The sequence below is a fragment of the Diadema antillarum genome, unplaced genomic scaffold (genome assembly GCF_040938485.1).
Source record: "Diadema antillarum isolate AM-2024a unplaced genomic scaffold, OU_Dant_1.0 seq00000373_RagTag, whole genome shotgun sequence".
Lineage (NCBI taxonomy): Eukaryota > Metazoa > Echinodermata > Echinoidea > Diadematoida > Diadematidae > Diadema > Diadema antillarum.
Window position 1 is genome coordinate 132731 of NW_027271373.1, and position 10422 is coordinate 143152.

Here is a 10422-nt window from a genome sequence, read left to right on the forward strand (position 1 = left end):
CGTGAACAGAGACAACCAATTTTGTTTCCCCCGTATACATTTTAATCTGTCTATAATAACCGCCATAGGCCAGCAACGGGGCCGCAATCGAGCTGATAATTCAGCCTCTTCACTTCGCTATAAGACGCACGATTTTGCTTTCGGTATCATTGAAGGCACAAAACGCCCATGAGATGTTCATGGTAGAATAAAGGGGAAACAAGACTTCCTGACTGCATGAAGAATGCTGTCGCTCTACACACAACCATCGATACTCACGTGCGGTGTGGACACGTCCCTAAGTCGTCTGCAACAAAGTTTGAAGTCCGCCAATTGCACGGAGTACCACTTTCTGCTCTCATCTTCACTGTTCCGTGTTGTCTGCCCGGTCCGTGGTGGTGATTTCTCTGAAACGAAACAACGTTTGTAAATCTTATTCCTGTAAAGTGCGAGTTGCTCCTTTTGTTTTTATGCCCCACCACGAAGTATCGCCGGAGGAATAATGTTTTTGGGTTGTCTGTGCGTCCGTAATCGATTTTGTGGGTAGCGCATTAAACTTAAAGGAGAACTCCGGATGATTTTCAGGCTTAAGCTACTAGTTATTACAAGATGTGATTATTTTCATGAAAGTTATTTTCATGGGGTCAAAGGGCAGGGTCAAAGGTTCAGAGAAAGTGCTCCTAAGTCAGAACAATTGCTCAGGGAAACAACCTTGCCATCTGAATGAAATCTTATTCAAGGAATGTTTGCACATTCGTCACACTCGAGGTTCAATTCAATTCAATTCAATTCAACTTTATTTTCACCTTCATCAAAATAAACAAAGAGATTATGTACATTGCATGTGCACGGGATATTTGTGATACAGAACAAAATTTGAAAAGGTACATTAAAAAAATATGAAAATGAGAAGTAGATGCGATTACATCTTTGTTAAATACATAAAGCGTATAATACAAATCAACTAAGGATGAGGATGGAAGTGGAGGGTCCCACTAAGAAGCAAAGCTTGTTCGATATGGGACCCTCAGAAAATACACAAAACATCAATATAAAACACAATAAACGAACCGATGTCAACTGACATCAAGATGATTGGGAAGAGAAAAAGAGAGAAAAGGAAAGGAAAAAAAAGAGGGAAAAAAGAGAGCAAAAAGGGAGAAAAAAGGGGGAACTACGACATGTGCCATCGTGGACGCAAGCAGTCTAGATTTCATAATGTAAAATAAGTGATAAAATACAAGCTGGATTGAATGTAATGCAAGACATCTTTTATACGTAGTTATGTTGGTAAGAATGCAGGAGAAAAAGAAAAACACATCGTTATATTTAGAACACAGACAGGCACATACTTAGGAGGACTTATGTAAAAAAGAATGATGACTTGACTGAGATGATAAAGGGAAACTAACTCTGTTGGATGTTGTAAAATTTCAATAAAAATGATTTTAATTTATTCTTGAAGGAATTCAGAGATTGAGCTGTTGTGATGTTACTGGGAAGTGAATTCCAGTACTTATAGTGGGTCAGTATGGGACAAAAATGCAGTATGACATATAACACGGAGTGATTTCTTTTGCAATAAAAGTAATTTATCTAAGAGTGTTTTATATGTATTTCCCCACGCGAGGTTGTTCCGTCAAGCTTTCTAACATGTCTTCCAATATTTTATCAATCATGTGTGTACCGTTTCGTATTGTCAAGATGTTTTAAAGACCCATTGAAAGAATAATGCCAGATGGTGAAGGCATACAAGTCCACATAATGACATTTCCAGATTAATTCTAATTGTTGAGTTTGTCAGGAAACTCATGCAGCCATGGCAGAAACAGTTGGTTTGCACAATCTCGATCGAGCGGACACGACTATTAGAAGTGTGGATAATGTTACAGACATCCTAGTTCATTCCATTTTACTTGTTTTGTAAACACAAACAATCAATCAACAAAAAAATGAATGAATGAATGAATGAATGAATGAATGAATGAATAAATACAGAAACATAAAAAAATGACACCTTTTTGGTGTAGGAAGTGCACATCACGTTTTTGCAGAAATTTTCGAACAAGGAAAACTAGAATGGATACGGCAGCAGGTATACCAATGACTAGTCCGATGATTAGGCCGATGTTATCACGTTTTCCTGAAATTTAATGTAGAAACAGTATAAACGCGTTATTTATTTATAACTAGATTTAAAAGTCACTGATTTCGTACATAAATATTCCCATAATTTTACAACATCAACGCATTTTGCGTATAGTGCCAAAGACGTAGCTGACTACACGGGTACAACAGTTGTACACAAAATTGTATCATTACATAAAAGACAAAATACAATTACATTACTCAAAACTTCCCACTCAAAATAGACATCCCCGTGACAAATCAGAATCAAAACACTTGTTCAGATTATAGTAACAGTTTCGTCTTATATATGAGACCGTGCATCACAAACCAACGAAAAGTCACACCCACAGGACTGAAAAAAAAGTGACATGGTTCAACCCAGTCAATCTTGATTTTTTTTTTCATATTTCCTGAAAGAGAAATTCTTCTTCTACATTATACTAAATTTGGGATAATAAAACGAACAGGAACTTGTGTTTTCATCAGTTTTTTTTTTCGAACACTTTTTGTGATTATGTGTTTTCCATAGAGCCCCCTTTTCATTAAAAAAAAAAACCCTTCCCATACTGCATTGAAAGTTGGTATTAATCGTCTACAGAATGTGTTAATATAAAAAAAAAACAAGCGTAGTTTCAGCTCAATCTGATAATCCCTTCATTGTTGTTGCTCCGGTGGTTATAATCCTGTTTTTTTGTTCCATTCATCGCACAGCTAGCACGGCTTGGTAAAGATTAAGTGCTTGAATAGACCCTGTACTTCAGAGCCTGTTTTCTCAGTTCACACTTTCAAGAGTGTATGCTTTCTTTCCAATATTCAGACAGGTTAGGAGATTCCATATGAATTGAGTTATACATCATTTTAAAGCCGAGAGCCTGTTCTTTTAGAATCTGCTCTTAACTAAAAATCCATGCCTGGCGACTTGTTTTGTTGGTTTTGTGCTGAAGGGTCACACGAACACACACATACAACAGCAGAAGCTATGTGACTCGTCATAATTAAGAAGCACAAACTTCAAAACTTTTCAAAAACCTGATATAGGCAGAAGAGTGATTTCTCTGGTAGACGTTCCATTCACCGAGTCACCGGTTGCTATGCACGCGAATGTTTGCTCTGCCCCATCATGGTTAGCTGAAACATAGATTTTCTCCACCTTCTCGTATGTGTCGTCAGATAGTGTTGCCTGTCGCGAAGCCACTGGTTTTATTCTCTTTCCAGACTCATCGGTCCATATCATAGACACGTCAGGCTTGAACCCACTCACGACACACGTAAGACTAATGGAAGAAGTGTTGGAGGGAGTTTGCTGTGTACATCGGGTTTGATCATACTGGCTCTTTTCGACGCATTCCTCGATTTCATGTTTTAAGGCCATCGCTAGGGAAAAGGAAGGCCATGAGACGACACACATTTTGTACTTAAAATGATTTTCTTGCTTAGCAAGTAATTAAACAAGTGTTCATTGACTTCGATCATCTCTTTCTATGATATAGAGTTACAAATTAACGATATTGTTTGCAACCTTACAGATATTCCTGAAAAGTGAAAAATGATAGACGATGGATATTCTTAATCTACACTCATGAAAAAAAGACATCTTGATTTAAAATCATAAACTGTGTCATTCCCTTTTTCATTATGGGCTAAAGATAGGTTAAGAAGTTAAGGTCCTATCCAGGGGACCAATTTGAGGAATTGACCAAACCGTGTCATGGAAGGAACATTTCACTAAGGCAAATAGCAAAAAAAAAAAACCAAGAAAAAACCAAGAAAAAAAATAGGCAGAATAAAATAATGATTAGACATAAAATTAAATTGACATCCCCTTTCTTATGATTATATACAATCTCGTTATAACTTCAGCGTGGGCAAGTCCACAACAAATGAAAACACTAACGAATAAAAAAAAAATGTAGAAAAAAGTATATCTAAGAAAATGGTCGATAGAGATATTATAACATAGAAAGAACAATTCCTTTTTATAACAAGTAGCCGTCGCATTGTGTACGAACGGACATCATGCCTTAATGATTCTTCATTCTTTCAGTTGCCACACTTCTACCGATCCATTGCTTTGATTTCATTAAATTCTCTCACAAGTTAATGCAAAGCATTGAAGAAAAAAGAATCATCACCTCCTCAGTATAATGACGTAGCAAAAGATCACTTACAGCTAACCGTCAAAAGGACGGAATTTTTGAAATTTTCCATATTCTTCAGGACTGCACGACAAACGTAAAGACCCTCATCTGCCACCTTCAAGTTTGTGATGACGAGGCTAAAATCCTTGTCTATGTCGAACCCTTTCTCCCAGCTCTCAAAGTTCTCATCAATAAATATAGCCTTAGTCAGCTGTTGCTGTGAGATGCTCTCCTTGACCCAGGCCACAGCTGCAGGCTCCCCTTGGAAGTGACATGGCAGTCGGATGTCTTCCCCTTTCCATCCTTGAACGCTGGAGACAGTATCTACCACTGAGAATACAATGAAAGAAATTTGAGTATTAGCCAATGCATTGGCCTCCACAATTGTCTCTTGTATGAAGCACACGTACGTTACATCAAATATGCACAAAAACGAAAATAAATTATGCTAAAATCTAATGAAGTGTTTAATTGCATGTTTAGTAATGTTTTAGCCAGAGCAGGACAGCAGCACGGCAAGGTGGAGATTTGCGTTGTTAAAAAAAGGAAAAAAAGTTTACTCCACAGATTGCATAGACGCTTTACTTCCTTTCTTTCCACCGCATTGTTACGTCGATACTAACCGCCGTGCATCTTTAGATTACATACATCAGGTTGTATACTAGCTTACTTTAAACTAATTACCTGTTGATTGTGTTGTTTACTTGTTTAAATCTCTATTTGCAACACCTGAATTCCTAACAAAAATGTGTATGTGTTCAGTTTGTGTGGTGTTGTACGTGAAGTAAATTAGAAACCATGCTGTGCCCTTTCCCTAAATATGAGATTAATGAAATTAAAATGTGCATTTTCACCATTTTTACATAAAAGCTTGATGAGAAAAAAAAGTGGAGTCAAAAGGGGCCTGAGCTTTCGATCCTAGCAGAATCTTCGTCAGAGGCAAAATGACAAACAAGCAGGGAAAGCAATCACATATTATAAGGACTTCACACAAGAACAGACAGGTACAGGCTGGGTACACAGAACAAAGAAAACAAAGGAGAAGGTGGGAGTTCATGGGCAAGGAGCCCAACAGGTAAAGAGAGGGGGGATTAGAGCAGGAGGGTGGACAGACAAAGGGCAGAGGAGAGTGGACAGACAAAAGGCAGAGGAGGGTCAGTGGTGATCAAGAGGATCAAGGGGGCAACCAATGTAGGAAAAGGATGAATAGGGAGGCAACATCAAAGAAGATAAGGAACACCAGAGGGATAAAGAAAGGGAAAGAGTGAAAAAGCCAACAGCAAGGGGAAGGGGGGGGGGGGGGCTGAGCAAACAGTGAACCCTGAAAGGAGTACCAGGAGGAGGCAGCAAAAGGAAGTAATCAAATAAATCAAAGTATATATACACACAGTAATGATAATGATAATGATAAAAAAAAGTGAACGCAATACAGTTTGGATATAACTGATATTGATGAAATACTGGAAGGTTTGGACAAATGCTATTGAAATACAACCTCGGAAAAGATTAATTATCAACAAATCTAAATTTCACTGAAGACAGGCAAGAAACAATGACGTTATACAATTATGATCTTTCTAGACCATCAAGCATGTACGGCTGAGCCGGCTCTGATCTACATTTTGTGGAACAATGCAAACATCAGCACACATGCCTTCAATATGTAGTTTGCCTATTCATATACAATAAACGTTTCGATGACAGATTGTAACGAGGTTTTCATCATTCATGGATGTTGGCGTACCTTTCACTCATCATTCACCAGGACACACACGCACCTGCAATCGCACCCCTGTTATCACACAAGTCGTATCTGAAACTGTGGTGTCCGCCAGACTTTTATTTAATAGACAAAAATAAACTGGTGATGTGCACACATGGAATAAAATCAATCTCTCGATGAGCTGCTTGAGGATGATGAGATGCATCAACTAACCATTTTAAGGTCCTGCTACCTGGTTTTATTCCAGATTCTCAAGCTTTATGCATAGATTATAGTAATCTCACTCAGTCCGCCCCTCATTTGCAACCAATTCACAACAAAGCAGAAAAATATGTGACCGTGTATGACAATACCAACAAAAAGTCGCACGCACTAATTTTGAGTGAGGACTCAAAATAGGTGAACTGGGTCAACCTTATCATTCTAGTAGTCAATCCTGAGCGTTTTTTCTCGTATTTTCTAAAAGAACAAATTTGCCTTTTACATTATTATAATGTTTAGAAACATTGAATAAATGGGAATTTTGATTGTAGCATTTTTTTTAACACTTTTTTGGTGGAATGGAGTGATTAGGTGTATCTCAAAGTGCCCTTTTCATTTCTCAAAACCCTTTACACAATCGTCATTTTCAACGTTTTTCTTAACTTATGACAGAATGATGATACTGCTTTAAGTGATGTAGTAGTCATGGAGAGAATGTGTTAATAGAGCATGATCAATATCAGCTTAATCTGATGATTCCGTTATTGTTGTTGCAATGAAGTTTCACATTCAGTTTTTTTTTTGTTTTTTTTTGTTTTTTTTTTTTTTTTTGGGGGGGGGGTCCCATTCATTGCACAGAGCACGGCTTGTTCAGATTCCCTCCCCTTGCCGACAGTTAATTATTCGTATAAATGATTATTAATCATGTAAAGAATGGTTATGACGTGATCACTCGAAAGGAGAATACTACCATAAACACGGGCTGTATGACTCGTGGGTGTCGGTCTCGAGACGTGCAACCTTCTAGTTCATCCAAACCGATGTTGTGTGTATTACATACACATAATACAGATTCAAGAAAATAAAGTCACAATACCTTCTGCGGTGGGGTCACAGTACACAGAAGCAGTCAGTGTTAATAGAAGAAAGAGGACAGATTTTGTATCCATCATGGTAGACATCAGCGGAGAAAATTCGTAGAAAATACAGTGAATAAATTACGTTTCGATCGTAATGTCCGCACAAGCCTCTCATACTATGATCACCGTCATCACAGTTCTCGAAAAGTGGGCGTTTTCGAGCACACTTCTTGCAATGCACCCTCCTGATTCTGAGTGTAATTCCTTCGTAAAAAAGAGTATGGGGGGGGGGGGAGTAGGAAGCTTTATTGGCAGATTGTTCGTGACGAATGCATTATAATTTCAAGAGAACCACTGCACAATTTCTGTTTCACAATAAAGTGCTATTAGCTCCTTCCGCGGCCAAAGTCCAAACGGTATGTGATTTCTTGAGTGTTATCTACAATGTATGTTGCTTGTGTGCATGCAATGTTCGTGCACGAAAAATCATGCATCCTGATGACTAAAGCGGTGTCATTTCAACAGATTACAATAGTGATATCAATGACAATATTGACTGGCACTCTATAAAACGTCAGACCCATAATAGTTGTGCGTTTTTGTTTAAAGCAAACGTTTCTGGCTAGACACATGAATTTTTTAAAGTCTTATAACAAAGCAACGTCTATATAAAAAAAACGGTTTAAATGATATTACTGTTATTACGTTGCAAGCTGATATTATTTGTATTATATTACTTAAAAGCAACAAAACTAAAGGGGAGCAAAAGGGCTCATAGCTGGAGTTGAGGAGGAGAAAAAATCTCTTTGAGAGGGACGCACCCCCTTTTTTATTTCTTTTGTAAAAAAAAGAACAAAATTAAAGGGGGCACGCGACCGGTACGCCAATGCTTAGGTCTGCCAATGAAGGGAACTTCGTTGTTGATAGGCAATGAATTTGCTGGTGGCAAAGTCGTGCTATCGCCAGTTGTTCGTGAACATCCTGTGGTAGATACAGTGACAGAGAATCCAGAAAAATGATATCCCAAAGTTTTTCCCCCTTCTGTTGAAACACGGCCTGAAGCAGTGAAAGAGAGTCGAGAGAAAGAGGTTGATGATGAAGTCATGTGGGTGATTCCTTGTCAAGGAGTTGGTCTAATAGGAAAAAGATGATATAGGTAATAGAGGTTAATAGAGGTTAATCTTGATGGGATTGAAATTCCACATGATGTGGATTTCGGATGTGACGTGTCAGTCAATCCGTCTGAGGTGTTGGGTCATGTGTCTGAACACAGAGCTACCAAGTCTCACGCATTCTGCGTGAGACTCAAGCATTTAGGGCCTGTCTCACGATCTCACGCAGGGCACCCATTTTTCTCACGCATCGGGTGAAGTCTGCAATTTGTGCCAAAAATAAGGAGCATAGCTCAAAGGATTCAAGTGATAGTTGCAATTGAAGGTATATTTCCCTTTTGTCTTTCAAAATTAGTAAAAAAAATAGTCACTTAAGTATGAACCAGATCGCATCATTAAGAGCTAATAATTCAAAAAAGCTCCCTACCATGGGAGGGGTGACACCCTCCTCTTTCGCGTGCGCATGCGCGCGAGCGCCGAAACGCCGAGTCATGAAAATCTCACTCATACAAGTTTTTTGAACTTGGCATCTCTGTGAACAGAAGCAGCAGGACGACATATCGCGACTTATCAGTAGTTAGAATGCATTGCAGAAAGGGCACATGATGTAGACGTATAGGGGATAGCTCACCTATCAAACAAAAACACTATCACTTGAATCCTGATAAGAATATCAAGCATCAGATGCAGAAAGAACGTCAGTATGTGTTTCATAGTGGTATCTTCGACGAAAGGGGTGAAGTTTGACTGTTCGGGAACCTGAGAGGAGTGCTAGGCGTTCTACAAGCTGACTACACAGTGCTGATGACGAAAGCTGTCATGGAAGCACCGACCGAAGGATTCCCAACCTGCTACTAACGCAAGTGTAGTGGGAGCTGAAGCTGCTGCCTAGCGTTGTGGGAGTTGGAGCTGCTGCTGTTTTCCTCCAAAATATTGACGATGACCTTGGTCTTGTGAGGCTCGTCAGGTACATTCTCTGGAAGTTGAATCGCCATCAGACGGACTTTATAACAGTAAGAAAGCGTGTGTTGGCCGTACAGCACTACGGCAACTGTGTTTACGAACCATAAACTTCTGGTTCTTCTTCAGGGACAAGCTAAAGACTCGTTCGGTAGAGCATATGAAGGGTTTGTTTGCAAAAACCGATAAGTCCATTTTTGAAGATTTTGAAGTACGATCTCTGTCATAAAGTACAAAATAATACCTTTTAAATGATATATTGGTCACTACATATAAAGGCATATTTTTAAAGTTATGATCAAAAGAAGCAAAACAATTCTTATTATTCTCTTTATTTTTCTTGACCTTAAATCGCAAATATCTCCATTTGGCAAATATGGACTTCTCGGTTTTTGCAAACAAACTCTTCATATTCATCCAACCATACGGACTGAAATTGGCTCACATCAAAAGCAAGGACAATCGGATAGCACATGCTGTGCCTAGAATTTGAGGAAAGGTACCACCAAAAGACAATTTGAAACAGGAACAATTTCAAAAGTATGTACTTCATTAGAGGACATTTCATTTGCGTGTTATGCATTGTATTCCAAGAAATCTACTCCTATGTGGTCATTCCTTTAGTAAATACAAAATTTAGATGAGATGGTACGATTATAGGATTAAGTTACATAATTTGTAGGTATCAAAAATAACGGTAAATTGGAATTTCGTACGAACTTCCAAAGATTGGAATGTGTTGATAGGCAGGATAAATTTCTTTCCTTTTTGCAATTTTGTAAGTATGCTATGTCAAATCATGGGTTTGTCTGGCATTCCATGAGGTCATAGAGATGAATGTAATATGTGAACATATTGTAAAGACAAGCTTTGCATTCTAATGAATCAAATAATATGTATAGAGTGTGACTTGACATGACAAAGTTGTTGAATATCAGTTTACCCCTCCCCCCCCCCCGAAAAATTTAGTTGTACACGTAATTCAAAATCAAATTCTGTATGAGAAGATAAAGATTATGTTGCAAAAAGTACTTAATTGAAAAGTTCATTTGCATGTGAAATTGAGGATGTGTATAAGTACAATTTGTATCAAAATTTATGTTGATTCAAAGTTGTTGTGCATACATCACATGTAACACAATGGTGTATATTCATGTTATGTCAAAACGACTGGTTACAAGACTAGTGTGCAAATAAACCAGAGACACACATGTGAACTGCAGACAACTTGTGTCATGTCTTCTTTGATGTCTACCCTAAAGACATTACAAAATTCAAATTCAAATTCAAGTTTATTCCGTTTTTTTCGACAATGAAAA